Consider the following 22,602-nt stretch of genomic DNA (forward strand, 5'->3'; position numbering starts at 1 on the left):
GTGTGTGCATGTGCAATTTATTTGGATATCACAAAGGTGTCAATTAGACAGACGGACGTCATTTCACGTGAGTAGCTAACTTGTAATGTAATTATCATTTTCGAACGGAGATAAGAGATGGCGTTAGTTATACCTTCCTACAAGTCGGTCAATGGTGTCATTGAACTTGAGGAATTACGCGATCACTGTGTGTGGCGAGAGCGACCTTTATCAATGTACGTGCAGTCTTGTTTATTAAATCGTTGGTAAACAAAAGCTGTTATTATTCTACTCGTTGGTATAATTGCGTTCAAACTTTAACAATTACAATTATTGTTAAGTAGCTATTATGCTTTTTAATGCATGAAAAACATGCGCTATAAGCTTTAGCATCACATAATTCATGCTATATACGTACAACTAATTAATAAATAATTGTTCCGAAGTATCTATGCTTCTATACTAATATTGTAAAGCTGAAGAGTTTGTTTGTCTGTATGAACGCACTACTCTTAGGAAGGCTATAAGTACCATGAGCGAAGCCGGGGCGGACCGCTAGTAATTCATATAAATCTCATATTTATTCCATTCATAATTGAATCTAACCCACACTATAATACTAATTCTAGTAGGAAGAACTCATTGCAATGACAAAGATTTGGTTTCGATGCGGTCAGGCCACCACTTATGACCGCTCATGAATTATAATTTCATTACGTTGACCATATTAAATTCAGTGTGTCAAATGTGTGAGTTTGTGTTTACGCGATAACATTGGAATTGAAAGATACCGTAGCTAAATATAGCACGTGTTTAATATCCAGGATGTTATTCAGCATTTGAGTCCTAGTCAAACGGTTCTAATTATTCATTGTACAAAGTTATCAGTAGGTACTAGGCAGTGGAAATTCGATGGACAAGTGATATAAGAAACATACGCTCAATTCAAAGATACTCAGATCAGATTAAAAGTATAAGATAACTTTTAAGTTAGTAATTACATATGTATATCATATAATTTTATTCATTGGTACACAAGTGTTTCAAATAAAGTGCACGTTGTAGGTATCATTTAATTCTTTTTGACCTGCCCGCGTTCATTTCAATTTTTACCTTTATATATATATATATATTTTTTTTTTTGTCAAATCGGGTAACTGAGCTGGTGGTTCGCCTGATGGTAAACAATCACCACGCCCATGAACATTCGCATGGGCTCAGAACTCTGAGAATGCGCTGCCCTCTTTTAAGGGATAAGGGATAAGGAAAGGAACTGGGAAGGGCTAGGAGAAGGAAATAGGCCTCCGGCACCCCCACTCACTGTACGAAACACAATAGCAAGCTATTATTTTTCGTACAGTGCGTTTTTCTGTGGGGCTGTAGTACTTCCCCGGTGCGAGCTGGCCCAATTCGTGCCGAAGCGTGCTCGACTGCCACAAAGTTGTATATACATTTTGAGGATATGTCATATATTTAATTTATATATATATATATATGTAAATACCTTACTTTATGTAGGTAGATATATCTCTAGAAATAATGAAAGAAAAAAATTGATAAATATAAGGAATTAATTCAAATACCGTGACTTTAAATGCTTACTCAGATATCTGTACTAATATTATAAAGCTGAAGGGTTTGTTTTTTTGTTTGGACGCACTAATCTCAGGAACTACCGGTCCGATTTGAAAAATTCTCTCAGAGTTAGACAGCCCATTTATTGAGGAAGGCTATAGGCTATATATATATATATCACGGGCGAAGCCGGGGCGAACCGCTAGTTATTAATAAGTGGCACACTATAATTAATTATGTACACATGCTTAAGTCCATTATTAATACATTAAAATGATACCTGATAACTACTTAATTAAGAAATTCTAATAAGATTATTTTATGATATATGTATGTATAATGCCAATACCTAATTCTGCTAATTGCAATTATATCTATTGCTTGTGTTCTTTTATTTTAACTGTGAAATTGAAGAAAATAACCAATAATAATAATTTTGTGTTGTTGCCTCTAAATTAATTCTAATTAACCTTCCGAAAGCTACCTTAATAAAATAAAAGAATAACGAGTGGATTTGTAAGAAAAGAAGAGATATTATATTCACTGATTTGTAATATTTCCAGTACTTTCGCAGTATTAAAATATTATTATAGTCTGAGAATAACAATGAAAATATGATAATGTTTCGATCAAATTTCAGAAAATTACCCTAAAATCTGCCGTTCTCTTGTGTCTTGTGATATCGATAATTAATGTTTCCAGTCAATTAAGTCTAATTTATATGAAATCTAGTAGAAACATGGTAAAATTGTGCTTTAATTATGATTATTTAATAGCATTGAATGTTTACATAACCGATGAGACCTATGAACTTACTACAATGTGGTTACTGAATGAAATCATCGCGTCTTGCATTTAGTTCGTCGTGGTCGGTGCGTTGTTTGTTGACTAAAATGTGTTTAAAACACATACCTGTGGGTATAAAACGTTGAAATCGATATATCTCATGTATCGATGTCAGCGTTTTATTATTTGTTTGTTTGTTATTTGTTATTGGTAAGGCAAAAAAATCTAGAATGATTTTATGATACATAACGCATTACATTACATACATTACATTGTGAACATTTAATTGATATTAGGTGATTGATTTTGGCCAAATGTAGTCACTACATATTGAAGTAAGTAGATAGATAGAGTATTTGTTATTTGAGTGTTTATCATATATTACATACTCTTCATAAATATTGAAGTGTCAGCATTATAAGTAAAAAAAGTTTAAATTTCATCGTACGTTCCGTGGTTCATGAAAGTTTTCGCTCATCAGTATTCCAAATGATTGTGAGCAATTATCTCGATACCGATCAAAGGCATAAAGATAAGACGATAATATGATAATATGGTTAACAAAGAGATCGTTTTTCTTTGCTTTATATTAGTGGGCGTCGAGCGCGCTTCGGCTCGAATTCAGCTAGCTCACACCGGGTAAAGTACCACACATACACACACAGAGGATCGGAATGAGTTGCAAATGCTACCGTGTTTCCATTGTGTTTTGTACGATGAGTGGGGGCGGCCGGTAGACCCATGACCAATTCCTTACCCTTCCCAGTCCCTTCTTTTATTCCTCTCATTAATCCTGTCCTTTTTCGTTTCCTACAAAGTTGACAATGCATTTGCAGAGGCATAAGGCCGCTGCAAATATTTATGGGAAGTGTTAATCGCTTACCATCAGGCGACGCACCAGCTCATTTGGCAACCACCCTTAAAATATTTGATAGGTCTACATTTTTTATTATTAAAATTATGTTTCGGGTCTATTCTTATGCAAAATAAGTTTGATTTCCTCATGGAAGAAATAATCAATACAAACCTACTATACGTAATTTTTTAATTAGATTTAGGGATTGTAATAGTACCTCGATATTATATATTTTATTAGCTTAATAATTTTCCGAATTAAATTGAGACTAAAATAATGAAGTAACGATAACAATACAAGAATTTTATCTACTTGTAAGTATCTATATATTTGTCTCAATAGACTGCACAGTATCGTAATGATTGTAGAAGACCATAGTTAATTGGTACTTTGCAAGTGAAATAAGGAGATATACTGGTTGCTGCCTATAAGAACCAGCATAGCAAACATATGCCTTCTTTAATACAAAGCGGACGATTGTGTTTTAGCCAACATAGAGGAAAACTTGAACCACTATTGTTCTGTGATAAAAGCGTATTGTACCTACATATATTTTGCTTATAACTACTTAATATTATAATTTAAAATGTATATTAGAACACGCTTATAATTAATTTTATATATTGATATACCAGCATTCGTTTTAAACTTACAGACTACATTTTATTAAAAAAATAGGGGTAAACATCCTACTAATATTATTAATGCGAAAGTTTGTAAGGATGTGTGTCTTTGTTACTCTTTCACCCAAAAATTACTGAACCGATTGCAATGAAATTTGGTATGTAGATAGCTGGACAACTGAAATAACATACTGCATTTTATCCCGATATTCCTACAGGATATGAACTTACGCCGGTGAAACCTCGGGGCGCAGCTAGTAATCTATAATTGTAACTGAGAGTTAAATAATTTCTCGAATATGTTATTAAATGTTACATTTGAAAGTCTAAAAACGAAATACAGGATTAGATAGACAGTATAGATTTTCTTGATAAAATATATAGTAGACAAGATATACGCATCTAAAGTTGTAGAAAATGTCAAACTGCTCTTCGTAAGTCAACGAAGATACTTTGTAGACCAGGCGAGCGGTGTCACGGGCGGAAAGCTTAAAATAATTCAATCAAACAATATTTATACATTATTTAGTACTTTTATATGTATAGTAATTTAGTTCTTTCATTGCTGCTCATGTAACGACCAAATCTCTACCTAACCAGTGGTAATAAGCCTTTTTTTTTTTACGTGGGGAAATCTTGTATAGATACCCACGGCCTCCGGAGATAAATCCGTGGGTTATGTCGGATTCCTACCGACCAAAACCCCACTGTGTTCCGTCGAGCCACTTAAGTGAAGGGGCCACGGGAGTTGATTAAAATTCGTCCGCGACCAGTGGTAATAAGCCTAAGAATATGACTATTTATTACTATCTAATGCAAAAAAAAAATCTTATAATTCTTCACACATAAATAAAACATATCAAATAAAAAATACATCTATGACTGTATCTTTAAAAAATGTTTATGATCAAGCAAAGTAAGCAAAACATCCCTCAAAATACTGTTCCCAAATATTTACATTTTTGAAAGTCAACTTATGACATTAATGGCTCGCACCGGCTTCGGTGGAGTTGGTCCGAAATAAAAAATAATAAAAAATATTGCGCATGTCACTGGATTCCCTCGTTCGCGCGTTTCATGCTGCGATTAAAGTGTAAAGCTTTGACGCGTGAAAGTGTTTTAAAATAGCAGCATTCTTTTATCCTATGAACAGAATGTCCGAATTCAAAAAGCATTCTATGGAAACAGACATGAATACTAACGAATTTTTTTTATTTAATAGATAACGATCATAGGTAGGTAGGTTCTTATCATATTACGAAGAACGTGGCCTAATGTTGTTCTTAATTCTTCCTATTTTAAATATTAGGTACCTACTTCTTCATTATGATGACAACAATTTTTTTTTTATGTTAGAGGCGGGCAACCGAGCTTGTGGTATTTATTCCTGATAGTAAGCCATCACCAGCAACAAAACTCGGTGGTAGATACCTGCTCATATATTACCGTTGCGTTATAGATTTCTCTCTTGTTAAATGATCGGTTTGATAGTTATGTTTGTACTTAGCCAGCAAAATTGCCACTTTTTTAGTGTCTTGGAACCGCCTGACGCAAAATCTGTTAAACTTAGGGAGACCCTGTCGCTGGCTGCTGCATATTTTATAAAACATAATGTACCAATCGATTGATCCGTTCGTCCAATTGTGTAGTACTAGGTAGTAAACAATATGACTTAAATAATATTTTATGCGTGGATATATCGATGCACAGAACACTTTCATTTCCACAAACCGTTGTGTAAACTAGTCAATAAAAATGCCATGTAGGCATCACGAAAGGGCTGAAAAGAAAGAACCAGTGATAGTCGACAATTGGGGTTTTTATTATACACTCTATAGACTACCCTATCGTATAGACACTGTCATGCGGTGCCACATTTCTTGACCACACTCGAGCAATGATAACGCACTTTTCTAAATACATACCTATATCTCTATAATGTAATGATTCTTAATCACATACTATGAGATTAAGAATCATTACATTGGTTACACTTTATATAAAGGTTTTGGGTTGACGAAATTCGTTAATTAGAGGTACTTATTAATAACTTAACTTTTTGATAGTTAAAAATTCGTTATAAAGAGGTTGTTCGCAAGAAATATTCGTAATGTAAAGGGATATTTTACATTGACTCTTATGGACAATTCAAGGGGATTACGAAGAATTTGTTAAATAGAGGAAATCTTTATATTGAGGTACGTTATATTAAGGTTGCACTGTATTGATCTATGTAGGTCCTTTGATGGGCTAACAAATAAGATCGAGGAAAAAATGGTGAATCATCGCGCCTTACCCACACAGGCAACGGCAAATCCGAAAAGCACCCACACATAGACTATTTAGCCTTCATTTAGCACTTTGCCATACGATCCGCGAATTCCTCGCGTATGGCGACAAGCCGACCTCCATGCCTCCTTTGTATCTCGTAATTGGTAAAATGGGCCTATTCATTTTACACCGGTTGATAATTTCTTTTTAGCAATCGTTAAGTGCACGAGGGCTGACATTAAGAGCGACGTAATGAAATTAATGTAAAGAAAGAAACAAACGAAAGAATGTGTTATTCATTCGGAATAAAAAAATGTTTCAATCGCTTCATACTATCTATAGGTTGAAACTGGATGAACGATTTTAAAATCAGATCGAGAGGAAGGTCGTAAACGTAGTCTCTAGTCATGAATAAAATACCCTTTCTGAATACAAATTGTTTTGGTACTTGGGTACCTGTTCACACTAAATGCGAAGTTACTAGCACCGTTCGTAAATATTGGATCTTACAAGAGTTTTGCGATGAGAAGATGAAAGCTACATGGGCTTAGTCAGATTTTGTTTTGGGGGATGGGCTTCAACGACCAAAACTGACACACAACAAAATATTTTCTTGTGATCATTGAATCCCCTAGACCCCTGGCTACGACCATCGTCATCAACCCATATATGTTCCCAATGCTATGACACAGGCCTCCTAAGAGGGTTCAAGCCATAATCCACCACGCTGGCCAAGTGCGGTTTGGCAGATGACACATGTCGTTGAACTTTTGATACTTCGACATGCCGACGTATGCTACGACCATGACAACAAATAATATGCAAGTAAAACTTAGAAAGACGTTCAACTCATTGTCGGTAAATAAATAATTACTTAGTTAGCAACATCAAATTAACCTATCCATTATTTGACCTGCTCCAGAGGAGTCGAGACTTTGTTTTACTTAGGCTATTACGTTGTCTCATGGACTGTAGGAAAAACTTACTGTACAGGTGTTTCTATAATGGCAGAAATTATAGTTTATTTAATAATTAGGTAATTGTAATTTGTAGTATAATTTTAAATACTATCTCCCGAGCCGTTGGGGCTAAACCGAAAAATGGTAGCACTCATCAAATTTTTTATTCAAAGCTTCTATTGAAAGAAGTTTTCAAATCAGTAAAGTAGTGACAGAGAATGCATTATCCACATCACAATAAAGTCCAAGTATAGAGGTGGTAGGTGTATATTATAACTAGCTGTGCACCGCAGTTACACCCGCGTAAAACTGTATCCTGTAGGAATATCGGGATAAAAAGTTGCCTATATTTATTCCAGTTGTCCAGCTGTCTACGTACCAAATTTCATTGCAATCGGTTCAGTAGTTTTTGCGTGAAAGAGTAACAAACACACACACACATCCTTACAAACTTTCGCTTTTATAATATTAGTAGGATTAGTAGGATAGGATACGTACATGTTGCCGTTATTTGTTCTGAGTAGCAATTGCTAAAAGTGCTAAAAGTTTATGTTTAATAATATAATATATTAATTACTTCAGAACAAGCATTAGGTTTATTATATTAATTACGGTTCGCCCTGCCTTCATTACTTATTAAGTACTACTTCTTATATCTACGTATATATATATAGTAGGTTGTATTTGTTGTGCAGCTAACAATGTATATAATAATATCTATTGTTTGTACCCAGGTGTTTTATTCTTATACTACGCTTAGTTATACATGAGCAGATGATCGACGTCAAAGACCTACTTCATGTTAAATTCTAGTTCGGTATTGGTTTTTATTCAAATTTAAAAAATAAGTAACTATGATAAAGGTTCAGTATTCATGTATTAAAGTCTAGTCTAGAGGAAGATTAAACTTCCCGTTATTGTGTTCCACAGCGTCGATTTGCCCTTACTATTTTATTATCCCTTACAATAGGAGAGATCTGGCATTTAAAAAAGGGTTCACCAAAGAGGGTGGGGTGAATTGAGTTTTTGACAAAATTTAAATCTTCTGTAATTTTTAGCACCTGTCCTGTTTTTACTTTCAAGCTTAATATATAATGAGAATACAATTTTACTATAATGAATAAAAAGGTGGAAGATACGTAACCACTGAAGTACTTAATAATAGGTAGACTTAAACCTCTGAGGCGAAATAAGCGTATTGCGTTTAGGTCTAAAATATGTGTGTATGTATGTGTAAAATATTTATATTTGTTCTTATAAAATAGCTATAAGTAATGATCCACATATGATAAAAAGATAAAATAAATAATGTTTTTTTTTTAAGCTTTATTAAAACAACCTGCTCGTTAATGAACGTAATACATTTATTGTTCATTAACAAATAATATTAAACAATTCTCATTACACCAGCTTTAAAGGAACGTGTGAAACACACACAGTCCAATTTCTCTTTACCTGGCTAGCTTTTTGAAATGATTTTTCTTTAATTCATAAGTAGGGTTCATTCTTCTCATTGCTATTGATTTTTGCCAAGTCGCCAAGGGTCACAATGCTCCGAAACCAAATGTCTCAGCCTCACCTATCCCCAGCATGAGAGATGAGGGGCGCATGGAGACTGCTTATTGATTTTAGCCACGAGTGTACGCTACAGACTATACTATAATATGTATAGTGGAAACCGCACAGATAAAACAACCTACACTGATATGGTTGGGTTGTTAAACAAATGTGACAGTATTTTTAGATATTGAAAATATATTGTTAAAGGCAGTTTTACTGAACCTATGTCTCGGATTTGCAAATGTCTCATATACAGTAAAATTTGAAGAAAAAATGTCTTTGTTTTATTAAACTGAATAAAAATTAAATGTAGGATGTATTTTGTAATCTCACTCTTCGTAGCTAACGGTAGTGTTACTTGTACAAATCTACGTAATTAAATAAGTACCCTATATTCATTACAATAAAGTTAAAATCGTGTTTATCATATTGAACCCGCCTATTTAATGTGAATTGTTATTCATCACAACAATAATTTGTTCAAGTATTTGTTTTGTGTACTTATGTATAAACACATTCCAGAGCTAAATATATGTACGAGTAAATCCATATCTATAGAAATTTTCATTAGAAAAGAATTCAATTCTACCTGCTAGAAAATTCAATACCTATATATGAAGCACAATTCCTTATTGGCATTTATTGAAATCGAATTGGGATTGAAATAAATTTTAATAATATTTTATTTAAAAATGAATAATCTGAATAAAAATTTTATAGAAGACTAGCCGTTCGCCCCGTCTTTATCCGTGGCTTTATCTTTACAAATCTTTATACTTACAAATCTTTCCTTTTTAATAATAGTATTGGTAGTTTTATGAGGACAATTAATAATTAACAATGAACTTAACCAGGTTTAATAAAGAAGCGATAAATAGCTACCTTGTCATCCGACGGAATAAAGTGTAATTACTCAGAAAACATCTTCAATAAACTGTACTGTAACTGTGTAACTGTGTGAGATAACAATTTTTTTTCCCAATTTAATTATTTGTGGTTAAACGGTTAAAATTTTCATAAAGTAATTCAATTATTGTATGTTCAATATACGCTTTCGTTCAAAATAACAAATTTTATGACTACGGACGTCATTGACGGACTCACTAAAAGCAGACAGGTAGATAAGTAAACCTTCATTAAAATTTAATTGTGCTGTTAAATTTCACTAAAAGTGAAAACCACATTTTTATCACGGAAAAGCTTTAATGGATACTTCATTAGAAACTTTATAAACAACGACAGTTTCCATTTTATTATTTGTGTTAACTGATTGTTCTGCTTAACATAACATTACTTAGGTCTATGTTCCAGAGGTGTTCGATAATTGAAAAAAAATTGATGGTTTATAGTTTAATAGTTAAAGTGTAAATAATAAGCAAAAATCTAAAATCAAAATAAAAATTCACAACTTTTTAATACATATTAGTAAATCAAACGTCGAGGGTATTCATGCAAATTTTGCAACAAATGTAAGGTTGTAAAATGTAAATAAAAAAAAATATGTAGATAACAATACGTCTTGATCCGATATTTCACGCGGTTCCTAAAACCGGGTGCTAAGTATAATTTTAATTCTAATATTATAATAATAAATACATCCAAAGTTAAAACTAGGTACACTATCACTTTATAAATGAAGGCGTTGATCAACACGAATAGCTAATGCTCCTAAAATCACGGTACTGTTATGTGCACAAATAAAAATTTACTCTTCAAACACGCACGCGGCAAAGTTGCGATCACACCGTGCGAATGACTGACACGGGACACCTACTGTTTAGTCTACAAAACCGGACTGAACGTCCTTATGCTTATGGCATAACCATTTATACAGTACGTTACACTCAACAAAAATTATTATTACATTGCAACCGGCTAGCTTTGACGGATTCCGACCCAGGCGACGTTGCCGTTCGACTCACCCGACGAAACTTACAAGTGACAGCGACGTTGCCAAATCGTAGAACACTACCCAAATTTGTGAGTGGCTAGATACGGGTTTTTTTATTGGATGGGTCCTTTACCTGCTCGTCTTTTGTTACACCCAAATATGTTCGGAAATACGCGCCTGAACATGGAACCGACTCGACAGTTGATCATGTTTGTAATGATTTTCTATACCTACTAATCCCATTTAATCCTTACAATTTTGAAGGTTATTGTGATCTATGTTTAAACTACATATCTTGCATTAATAAGATGTAAATAGACATCATAACTTTCTGATTTTAAGTATCCAGCTTTATTGTAGCTGTTGAAAGTTCGCACTGAGGTGCACACTCAATTTAGGTGAGTGGCCTAAAAATTCTTATTTGAGGAGACACCTTTCCTCAAAACCAAAATGTATATGACAATGAATAGTCATAGAAATGCTGTACTATCTATCCTTTTTCTAAATTTTTATGCAAAATAAAATGTAAATAAGGAGATAGGTAGGTAGGTACTAAATCAGTATTAGAGCTATTTTTTTTACATTTTTTTTATTTCTCCGAAAAATTAAAGAAAAGTGTTGCCTGTTTGTCAGAGTCTCTTCTTAGAAAAACGCGGTGTATTCTTTTGTCAGTTTGTAAGACGAGCTGGTTTCATTTCATTATGCATAGTATGCGAAGAGAATTGATTCTAAGAAACCATATTTCTTGGACGTATTAACTTCCGTGTGTTATTAGAGTACAGGTACTACTATTCCTATGTTGTATAAATCTATGACCAGGATTATTATAGGATTATAAATCTGTAATGAATTACGAACATATTTCAGCTATAACTTAGCCGAAAAACTAGAACTGGTACATAAATATTATCCATTCAAAAGTGGTCAAATATTGTCATACTAAACCTAAATTCGCGTAAACTAGCGGCTCAATTTTACGGCCGAACTTTTAGTTCTCCTGTGTTTCTTATCTTCTTCTAAACCAATGTATTCAGAACAGGATAATAGTAGATAAACAATGCGTATCAACTTATTAAATCCTGTTTTAAAACCACATATTAAGATGGGTGGCACAGGGCCACATTAAAAGACAACACTTTTATTTCGTTTGTTAACTGGATGAACGAAGGAAACAATAATTAAATAGTGCTTTGTTTTCTGATATGTCATTATTTATTAAATATGTTATTAATGTAAAGTAATTCAATTTAGGTCTTCACAAATGGCCCTGCAAGATACAGGATCCTAAAAAAACCAAGATTATAAATAAGTCGTTCATCTTAAAAATTGAGTTCTTACAAGCGAAACATTAAATGCTTAATATCTTTTTATCATCTTTAAAAAACTAGGCTTTCAAAGGGTTGTGGCTGTAAATGGTCTACCCACCTTGCTCTCAACTTTGTTGTTGACTGATGTACTGAATTGAAAGTCATATCGAAGCATGTATTGTAAGTTTGTAGTTTATAAGTAGAGAGAATATCAAATGTTCTATGTAAGACGATGAAACTATGCCTGTTAGTTGCGTGCATTTAAAGTGAGGAGGACTTAGACAAAATGAATAAGTTTTGACATTAGGTATAGTGAAATATTTGAATGAATAAACTTGGTGGTTTGAAACAACAAGTAATTAAAGGGGATTAGTAATAATATGATACATTATGATACAATCACAGAGCCTTCAGGACCGATGCGTGTTAAGAGAAAGCCTCAAAATAATATAAAATCTGAATTTAGATTATATTGTCATTCATATCATGACAGTTTAAATCTATTTTTAATAAACAAATTTTAAATCTGTTTTTAATCTTAAATATGACTACCATGACAACGCCGCAATTTTTTTTTAGTATTTTTATACGCCAGAACAAGTTAAGCTGTAAATATGTACTTAGAGCGAACAATTAAAAGTACATTGGTATGCGGCATTTTCACAGCAACAAAATTGCTCATAAAAAGTCTTATTATAAATTTTTGAACAAGAACTGAACTGAAGTTAAAGACTTTTGAAATTTCATGGACACTATATATAACTTAGCCGTTGTTGTCAGCGCTTCAAAATTTAAGTACGAGTCGTTAGCTAGAAGTATTTAATTAATCAAAAGTTTAAACAGTTTTTTTTTAAAGTTTTGGTACTTTTGTGCATTGAATGGACTGCGTTTTAAAGTTACACGATAGCAACCTTGACGGGCTTTTTAGATATTCAGAAAATAGTTGAATGATGCTCAGATTTGTATCTCAGATCTGATACGGAGTTAATGTTCAAATTGATTTGAGACTATCGTATACCTAATATCTTATAATAAATATAGTTAAAATAAACTAACGAACACGCTTTAATGATATAAATCTACAGAGTTTACAAAGGAAATTATTAGGGAATTAAAAGGAAATTATTTAAACCCGGCAATTCTATTCAGGATAATCAAATAACTCATCAAATTATTGTATTGTAAAAATGGAACGGTTACAACTTACAATACAATAATTATCAAGATAAGTGTACCTACAAAATTTGAATGAAATCTGTCCTGAATGTGAATGAAATGGGTCAAATTCGTGCCTAATGAACCTACTCCTTCAAATTCAATTTTTCATACAAACATACTGTGAAACTAATATAAGCGTGTTAAAATTTTCGCGTTACGGTGCTAGTTACTAAAGTGCTCCGAGACGGCTGGACCAATTTTATGAAATTTTGGGTAAGTGAAGATTATGCTTGCCAGCAATATTATTGTCTTTAAAACACAAGTTAGTCACAGTAAACACGGAAGTCCCTATCTGACATGAATAAGGAAGGTATATTTTAAATGGTAATTAATAAAGTTTTACAATTGATAAGAAAGGAAAAACATTTATTGAACGAAACATTGCGACAAAAAGAAGATAACAAAAAACTGCTTTAATCCCTAACAAAACAACGTAATAAAAGTGACCTAATGTAACTACCTACAAAAGGCATCTAGTTCAGCTTTTGCTTGGCTAGGCTTGAGCCTGGTGCTGGATTTAATTAAAAGAAATATAATAAAACAGCACTAGTACTTATCCAACCTTCGCCTTTCATCATTTAAGTAGTTTATAAGATGTTTTCTATACATACTTATATTCATCAATAGCCTATAAACCAGTAGGGGCAAGTCGTTCCATATTTATGAGGTTGCAAAGCGGAAGCTGCCTTTAAAATTAGAAGATCTATGAGCTGAGCGTAATTTTTGCATGCAACATTTCGACTGCCCGTTGTCCAGATAAGCTTTTCCTACAGGTATCTACTCGTACGGGTACGGGTAGCGTACGGGTCTAATCAATCTTATGCAAAGAAGCCATATGTGGTTTCCATCTCGCTTTGAGCTTAAAAAGAGCGTGATGCTTCTTTAAGAATGGCGTGACGTGACTACATGATGGAATACTTACTATAGTACTACTGCTAGCGTTACGCATCCTGCACTCTTTGTAGCAGCCGATCTGTTCTGGACAGGAGACGTAAATAAAGCCTTGGGGCAGCTCTTTCAAGAAGAACAAAAGCTACCTAGTCTTAGATAATCATTAAATCCATGAAATTTTTTCGCTATAGAACCACAAGACAGTTTTTTGGCGTCGTTAATCTATACTAATATTAGAAAACTGAAGAGTTTGTCTGTTTGAACGCACTAATCTCTACTAACTACTGGTTCGATTTGAAAAATTCTGTCAGTGTTAGATAAGCCCATTTATTGAGGAAGGTTATAGGCTATATAAGAATCACGGGCGAAGCCGGGGCGGACCGCTAGTATTATATACATGGAATGAATTAAAAGGGGCAATTTCCGAGATGATTTGAATGAAAGAGACAAAATTATTCAACAAATGGTAACCACATTACTCTTGAGTAAGTAACATCCTTGCTATCCTAACTGATATTATAAATACGAAAGGATGTTACTTTATTCGGTTGTCTTTTTTTACGTAGCAATGGAACTATATTTATTTATATAATTACGTTTCAGAATTTTTTGTGTGATGTTAATTAGAAGCTTAGATGTACATATGGGCTACTTTTTACCACTGAATCATCTCATTAACATTAGAATTTCCATTGACCACGCGACAGAAATACTTATCTATATTTCTGTCTTATTGCGTTATTCATAATTCGCTTTAAGGTAAAACACGTAATTATATTGTTGGTTGCCCAGCGAACTGGGCTGGGGTCCACTAGCGCGATTATAAAGTAAATGTTATAGAGAAATATTTATTAAATCTAGTTTTATATTATAAAAAACCAAAACTTGTTTATTTGCCTGTTTATTCTTTGAGGTCGCAACGACGATTTTATTGTATTGTCACGTTCGCGGTCGCTTTTGTCAATAAATACTTAGATTGACTTTCACCCCTCACCCTCAAACACCGTATCGATTTCCGGGATGATAAGTAAATAAGATCCTCCGTCGGAGTAGGTGCTATAACCATACCAAGTTTCATCAAATCTGTTCAGTAGTTTTTGCGTGATTCTCATTCGAGATACAGACAGACAGACAATTTTTTTTAAATTTCATTTTATATTTCAGTATCGACAGCAAAAAAAAAATCTAAATATCTTCAATGTATAGAATTTGACCCCGACCATTTTTATTATAGTATAGATTTTTGCCCATGGAGATTGTTAGGAAAGCGTTATATAATCGTCGATCGTTTTCCGCAATAAACTACCTTAATCCTGGAAAGATTCACTATGATGCGTATTAGAAGCATAGTATTCTTATATATATTATATACTAGCTGCGCCCCGCGGTTTCACCCGCGTAAGTCCGTATCCCGTAGAAATATCGGGATAAAAAGCCTATATGTTATTGCAGTTGTCCAGCTGTCTACGTACCAAATTTCTTTGCAATCGGTTCAGTAACTTTGCGTGAAAGAGCAACTAACACACACATCCTTACAAACTTTCGCATTTATAATATTAGTATAAGCAAATATATAGAGTAAGATGTGCAAAATATTTAATGTGACATTTTGTGACAGCCGCCATCTTTTACCACCATCTTTTGATTTTCACCGCAAGGTGGACTAACTGGCTTGCAATTCAATATGCGGGGCCTAAACTCTAAGGCCGTATTATTGGAATTACATGGACCGCGTCATAAAGGTAAGGTAAAATTAAAAATTAACTTAGGTTTATTTCGCTAATATATGAAGCTGGAGATCATGCTTCATCCGACCTGCATATGCATCCGACATATTCTGGGAGTCGAGCAGGAAAAAAATTGGGACCTAGAACTACCAACTTCTACCCATGCAAGAACGGCGTGCGAACGTTACTTCGACAAGACCTAATCCCATCCCAATCCGTTAGTGTACGTACTACCCGCGACCAGATCCTACTCGGTCTCGAAGATGACCAAGATACGTCTTGATCGATTCCCATAACGAAATCACCAAAGCGATAGAAGCGAGATAGCGTCCGTACACAGTCTTCGCCGTCGAAATGAGGTTTGCCGTTGTTTCGAGTACGATCCTTACAACCCCTTCCGTCATCGAAAGCCCAAGTCGAGGTTCGTGATCCCCTCAAGGGGGGACACCCTTGAGCATTTCACTACCAGGGTGAACCTTTAGTTCGCCCACGCGCTAAGATGGTATATCCGTTGTCGAACTTAAAGAATTGCTTTACAAAGACAATTTAATATTCTCCTCTTTCATTGTCGCTTTATTCCTACTGTCTCTTTTTTAACATTCAAGAGGCAGGTTAACAGGCACTTTGTATGGTGTGGAAAATGGGAATCTATTTCCCTGTTAAAAATGACTTATACCGCGTCACCACTTTCTAGCAGATGGGACTATGGTCAAAATCTGCCTATGTATGTGAAACGGAAAAAAAAATCAAAATATAGGCATTATGTTTTTCAATATAAATGATACAAAAGACGCGTCTCAAGCTACAATTTATCGGACAGTTTATACTACAGAGCGTACCGAAAAGATATAACTATAACATATTAACCTACACACACACTCACAAACACACACCTTCATTACAAAAAGGTAGCCTTTTAGGCGCAGTCGAATAAAGACTTTTCTTTATGATTAAATATTCTGAGGAATTATTTATTTACATTTTTATTAAAATTACTTGAAATGTTATTTAGAATTACTGTTTTTTGGGAATTTAATTTTGAGATAATGTTTCTGTTAAGAAAAATTACTTTATATTATTAATGCTATTTGTGTATTACTTGGTTAAATAATAGGTTTTTATAATCTATAAATCTCAATACAAAACAAATCTTATGATCCTTTTAAATGAGAAAATGTAATAAACATTAAATAACAGTCGATATAAAAAAAAAAGTTCTAATAACTCTTTCTAGTGAAAGTCATATTATGTTACTTGTATTAAATAAAACACTTCGACTAATTCATTAGCTAATCTTAAGAGGTTTCTGGTTTCACAGTTCACACCGACTACATTACAATCTACAATTCAATATTGCCAGGTTAAACAGTTTCCGAGTTAACCATTGTTACGTAACAAAGTTTACGCTTAGTTTTGGTACGATTGTTATTACGATTCGGTTCAGGCAGCGGGTCAGTCAGTTGGCCTCATTGAGTAATTATTCAAGGGTTAACCGCTAACTGGCGTCATTAAAGTAGGCTCTGTGAGGGTTATTCATGTTTTCTTTTGTTGCTTTTTACCCGAGCATTTAACAAAAGGGATTAGTACTTAATATTTATCTGTGCATATCAGTAGATACATTTTTTAAGTTTTGCACCCGAATACAATCAAAGAGTACTTACCTACTTACACAGAGCAAATTATTCGCTAACTGTTTAGGTCCCACACAATAATAAGTTGCGTGTGTTTTGTGATTCAAACCGGAGTTAAGGTTTGGATAACATTAAGCGATTAACAACACGGGAAACATCAAGTCTTTCTTCCTCTCTTCTTGCTCATATTGACTTGCATTAAAGACAAATCGTGAGAAACATAACTAGTTCGCAAGGCGAAACCGTTAGTAGAATAACCCATTTTTATTTTACACAGAAAAGTGATAAAATGGATTTGTATACCGCTTCTTTCTCTGATGAAATTGTCATATAGCGTTGAACCCTAAAAGCATTTTCGTCACTCAGTTCAAATGAATGATGTGCACTGAAGCGGTCAAGCATGACGTTGGCCTTGCTGTGTCGCGCGCGGCGCTTCCTTTATAACTTGAGGACCTGTCAAACGAGCTGCGAAATCTTGTGAGCTTTGTCGAAATGGCTGAGATAATTGCTAAGTACGTGCGAACTCATTTGAAACAACGTTCACTTTCCGTGGAATTTCTTTACAATGTTATTCTTATTCTGTATTAATTTTCTCTTGTGCCAAACTGTTGTTTTAAAGGGCCTGTACTTGGTATGTCATTGAAGATGTTTTTTCGTAAAGCTTTTTATGAGCATGAATAAAAAAATAATCCTTACTGAACTAATCTATATAAAATACATATATAACTTCAGTAATTACTATTTTTTTATTTTTCAACCCTGTCATTTAAAAAATGCAACCTCATTATTAAAAAAGTCATAAAGCTCACTCCTACTTTATAGCTTAATATTAATGTTTTCATATTTTTTTCATTTGATCTCATAGCTCTCAAGTGCAAAGCTTTTGATACATAAAAATTTATAGTAGACTGGTTTCACCATTAGAAAAGGAAGAGAATATAACAAAAGTGAGAGGAAACATAACATATTACGAGCGATGAGCACTAACTAGCTCAGGAAGTGGGTGTTCGGGGGTTCTTAGGGACAAAGAGCGGGTTTTCTCGATTTCCGGCAAAACTAAGTTCTGTGGAAAAAAGTTCAATAGCAAAGTTGTAGGTTAATAGTAGATGATAGTTATAATAATTAAAATATGTGCTACTATTGGTTTTACACTTTATTTATATAACGTTAAAATTTATGTAAAAATTCAATTTACTAAGTGCTTGGGTTTTTATTATTTACAAAGATTCCTTATTTCTCTATGAAAATCGGCGGTAATTGCGATTTTTTATTTTCGTTTCGTCCATCGTTTTTTTTATTTACCATCTCATAAATTAATTAAAAATAGGGATGTGGTACCAAAAACTGTTATTTTTTTATTTAAGAAAAACATGACAAAATTTCTTAAATAAAATTGATTGACTTAGTAGCCTCACTTTTATTAGGTAGTAAGTAATCTTATTAAGTTGAAAAGTATATCTATATCTAAATTCTTTCTTATATATATAAGAAAGTGGTGTTACTTACACTACTTATAACTCAAGAACGGATTAACGGATTTGACTGGAAATTTTGCAGAGGTAGCTTAGAACTAGAAGACGAACATAGAATAATTTTTACCCCGGAAAACACACGGCAACGGGGTCCATGCGACGGAAACTAAATTAAGAATTAAACTCTCTTGGGTAAAGTTTGTTTCGAGATTTGTAATGGTTGGATTTTATAAAATAAATAATATGTACCTACATATATTTTTAGTATAAATTTTTTGGTAAATCCTTCATAGCCTCAAACTTCACTTATCATTCTCGAATACATTTTGTTTGTGTAAATTCGTTGTCTGTGCGAAATTTTCCTTTAATATGCTGATGAAGAGTTACACTTTAGCCCGCTCGCGCACGGTAAAAACAATATTTACTGTCCCTTTCATCTGATTATATTATAAAATATAAAAAACTACATCTTTAAGTATTTATAAATGTAGTCGGATGGATCCGCTCAATTTCCATTTGGTACTTATGTGGACATCCCATACCGTATTTATTTACATCAATGGTAAAGATATTCCTGGGAAGGGAAACACCACCCAGATTTGAAAATGGAACTAAATGACAACAATTACCAATAAAACAAAAAAGTAATATTTTCAATCATCATCAGTCATTTTAAAAAAAATGAGGCAATTACATTTTTATGACGTCACAAATAAATAAATAGCTCTAAACTTTGAAACCAGATGTTAAGGAGTCTCCGGGTGCTCAGAAATCTACGTCTCATTAACATCTCGACATTAGAAAAAGTCCTCAAAGGCTTATGTGTTAATTAAAACTTATAAGCTTTGTATGTTTTTTAATAAGGTAACCATTCTACAGTTTGTATTTTAATAAGCCTTTTCTCTCATGTCTTATGAAATTAAGTAGAATACTTTCCTTTATCACAGGCAGTTTTTATATAAAACTAGCAAACCCGGCGAACTCCGTTTCGCCAATTTCCTTTGCTATAAACCTCATAGAACCCGAGACCTTTCCAACGAATGCAAAATCGTGGAAATCGGTTCGTGCGTTCTAGAGTTATAGCGTCAGGAAGGAAATCCGACTTATTTTTATATAGAAGATGTCGCATTTTACGCTGTATAATCAAACAAGACATGAATTAAAAAAAATTAGTTACCCACCCCGGATTCGCTCGAATAAACCCTAATTTTGTTATTAATCCAAGCGGAGATAAATTCAACAAACTTAAAATCATTATATTCCCATCAACCGTTTGTCCATTTTCGATCTTTATCGATAGTAATCTATCCTTGCAAAGGATATTGTAATTTAGCTCCTATACCCATTGGAATAAAGATGTTGATACTAAAACAAATCAGAAATAATAATGGAAAAAGTCACAAATGCGTTCATGAAGCGTTTATCGCGTGTCATCAAATACCAAGTAACAGGTTGACACAGAAGACAAGGAAACTTTCAAAGTCGCCTGATGTCGGTCAATGTTCCTTTACGTCATTTTATTACGAGCGTAACTCAGATTTACGTAACGTCGGGGGTGCGTCGTACGAGGGTCGCTTCCCTGCGATCGATGCAGCCCTTGCTGGGGAGACTATGGATACCCAACATAGGTATAGGTATACGCCAGCATATTAAACGCTAACATCCACAAACGATTGAAGAATATACAAGGAAAATATTGTATCAGGTGATAGAAAACGTTTTCTACTTTATTATTATTACGTGTTTGAAAATATAAAAAAATATATATAGCTTAATAGCTTTGAGAAATTCTTCGATAGCTTAAGCTTACAAATTTTTTTTTGGAGATATGTATTTTGGCTTGGCTTAAGACTGAAGTTTGAACGACCTTCTTTATACATACAGTTAGAAATTTGTTACTCATTATTGCAAAGATACTGGGTATACTAATTCTATTGTTTGTTAAATACTAAAAAATGATAAATCTAATAAATTACTTTTCCTACCTACTTATAGCTGTTATTTTTTGCTTAATACTTACTTACTTGTATACATATAGGTGACTACATGAGATATCAGTATAAAGGTCTGGTTATAAAACAATAGAAAACATGACCAATTAAATGCTCTTTAGAAGGAAATCACAAATAACATTCATTTCACAATTATAGTTATATTTTACAAACAACGTTCGGGACTGCTTTTTGTTTGTTTTTCCTTAAGTGCTCAAAATATGGTTTATGGTGACTTGTCTATAATTTCTACTGTTTTAATAACAATGCAATATGACGTTTGGCTACAGCTGTGGGGTTCATTGGCCGATGGACTAACACCCATGCGATTGAGCGAGATAGATAAAAAGCCAAGGACATGGGGTAAACACAAGATGAAAAGAGACAAAACGTAAATGGGCACAAACGAAGTATTTGTATTGCCGGGTCAGCTATCTAACTTATTAAAATGCTGTATATTTATACTGAAATTTTATTTTCGTACATACTGTAAATATTATTGCCATTACGATCATCCAATCCAAAGATTCCTTCTATTACTTTGTATTGTACTGTTTAATATCAAAAGAGTGGAATCGTCGCGAGTCAGACCAGTGACACGAAGGATTCCCGTACAAGAAAGCGTAAGCAAAAAAAAATGAATAAGAAAAGTTCCATCTTAACCTCGATTTTTTTATTATTTGTTGTTATAGCGGTAACAGAATACATCATATCTGAAAATGTCCTCTTTGTCACAGTTAATGAGATGCTGGGGACAAGTGGACGCACAGACCGGCACACAGGTAGACAGACAGACCAGTCAGCGAAAGCAAAGCGAAGCGAAGTCGTAATAGGACCCAGGTCATTTGGGTACCATAATATTGTTTTCAAAACTGTTGTGTTTTCAAAATTGTTTTCAAAACTGCGACCGACCGATTTATGGAAAGGTTATTTCTTTTGTCCCCTTCTGACACATGCTATCTCTTTTGTTTCTACTGTAAGCGTCTGTTTATGATGATCTTATTATTTTACTGAGATCAAGTTATGATTCTTCCAAGTGCTTTCGACAGGTTGTGGTCCCCGTTAAAGAAAAACAATAAACACAAAATTGCACTGACAAGTTATGTTATCTCTCGTGTCAAACAAATCTACACATTATTATGAATCTGCCGCCCTTAACCGTACGCCTGGAACACTTATACGCACCCTAATTTGCTATAAGCCCCCTCTAGATATGTGTATAAGCTGTTACCAGATATTTGAATAAAATGCATAGATTGCATAAAATCAATCAACGTTAAATATTTCGGAAACATGATAGACTACAAAGCAAACATGGAAAGGTGATTTCGATTGGTGGAATGAGTAAATCGATATAGCGATATAGCGTCAGAAGCTCTACTTAACCGTAGAGTCGAACAGAATATTGTTAAAATTGTGTCTACCCAACATAATAGGAATGTGACTTAGAGCGGATTATACCATCTAGAAGATCTACCCTATTAATACCCCATTCTTAGGTGAACTGCATAAATATGGATTTGAAGATACTATAATTAACCAAAACTATATTTTAGGTAGAAACAATCATACTGTATACTTTAATACAGTTCATTGGATGTTCACATGGAGATACAAATCTGAGGCACAGGTCAAGTGGGTGAAGCAATGGGAACTGTTTAACAATACAAGTATCTGTCCTTCCAGGGCTGCTGGGACAGAGGCCTCATATGAGGGTTCAGGCCATAATCCATCACGCTGGCCAAGTGCGGGGCAGATGTCACATATCTTTGAACTTTTGATTCTTGGTCATGTCGATTATTTACGATGTTTTCTTTTACTTTTTCGAGCATTGGTACACATAACCAAATCCGCTCAGATATCAT

The sequence above is a fragment of the Zerene cesonia genome, chromosome Z (assembly GCF_012273895.1).
Source record: "Zerene cesonia ecotype Mississippi chromosome Z, Zerene_cesonia_1.1, whole genome shotgun sequence".
Lineage (NCBI taxonomy): Eukaryota > Metazoa > Arthropoda > Insecta > Lepidoptera > Pieridae > Zerene > Zerene cesonia.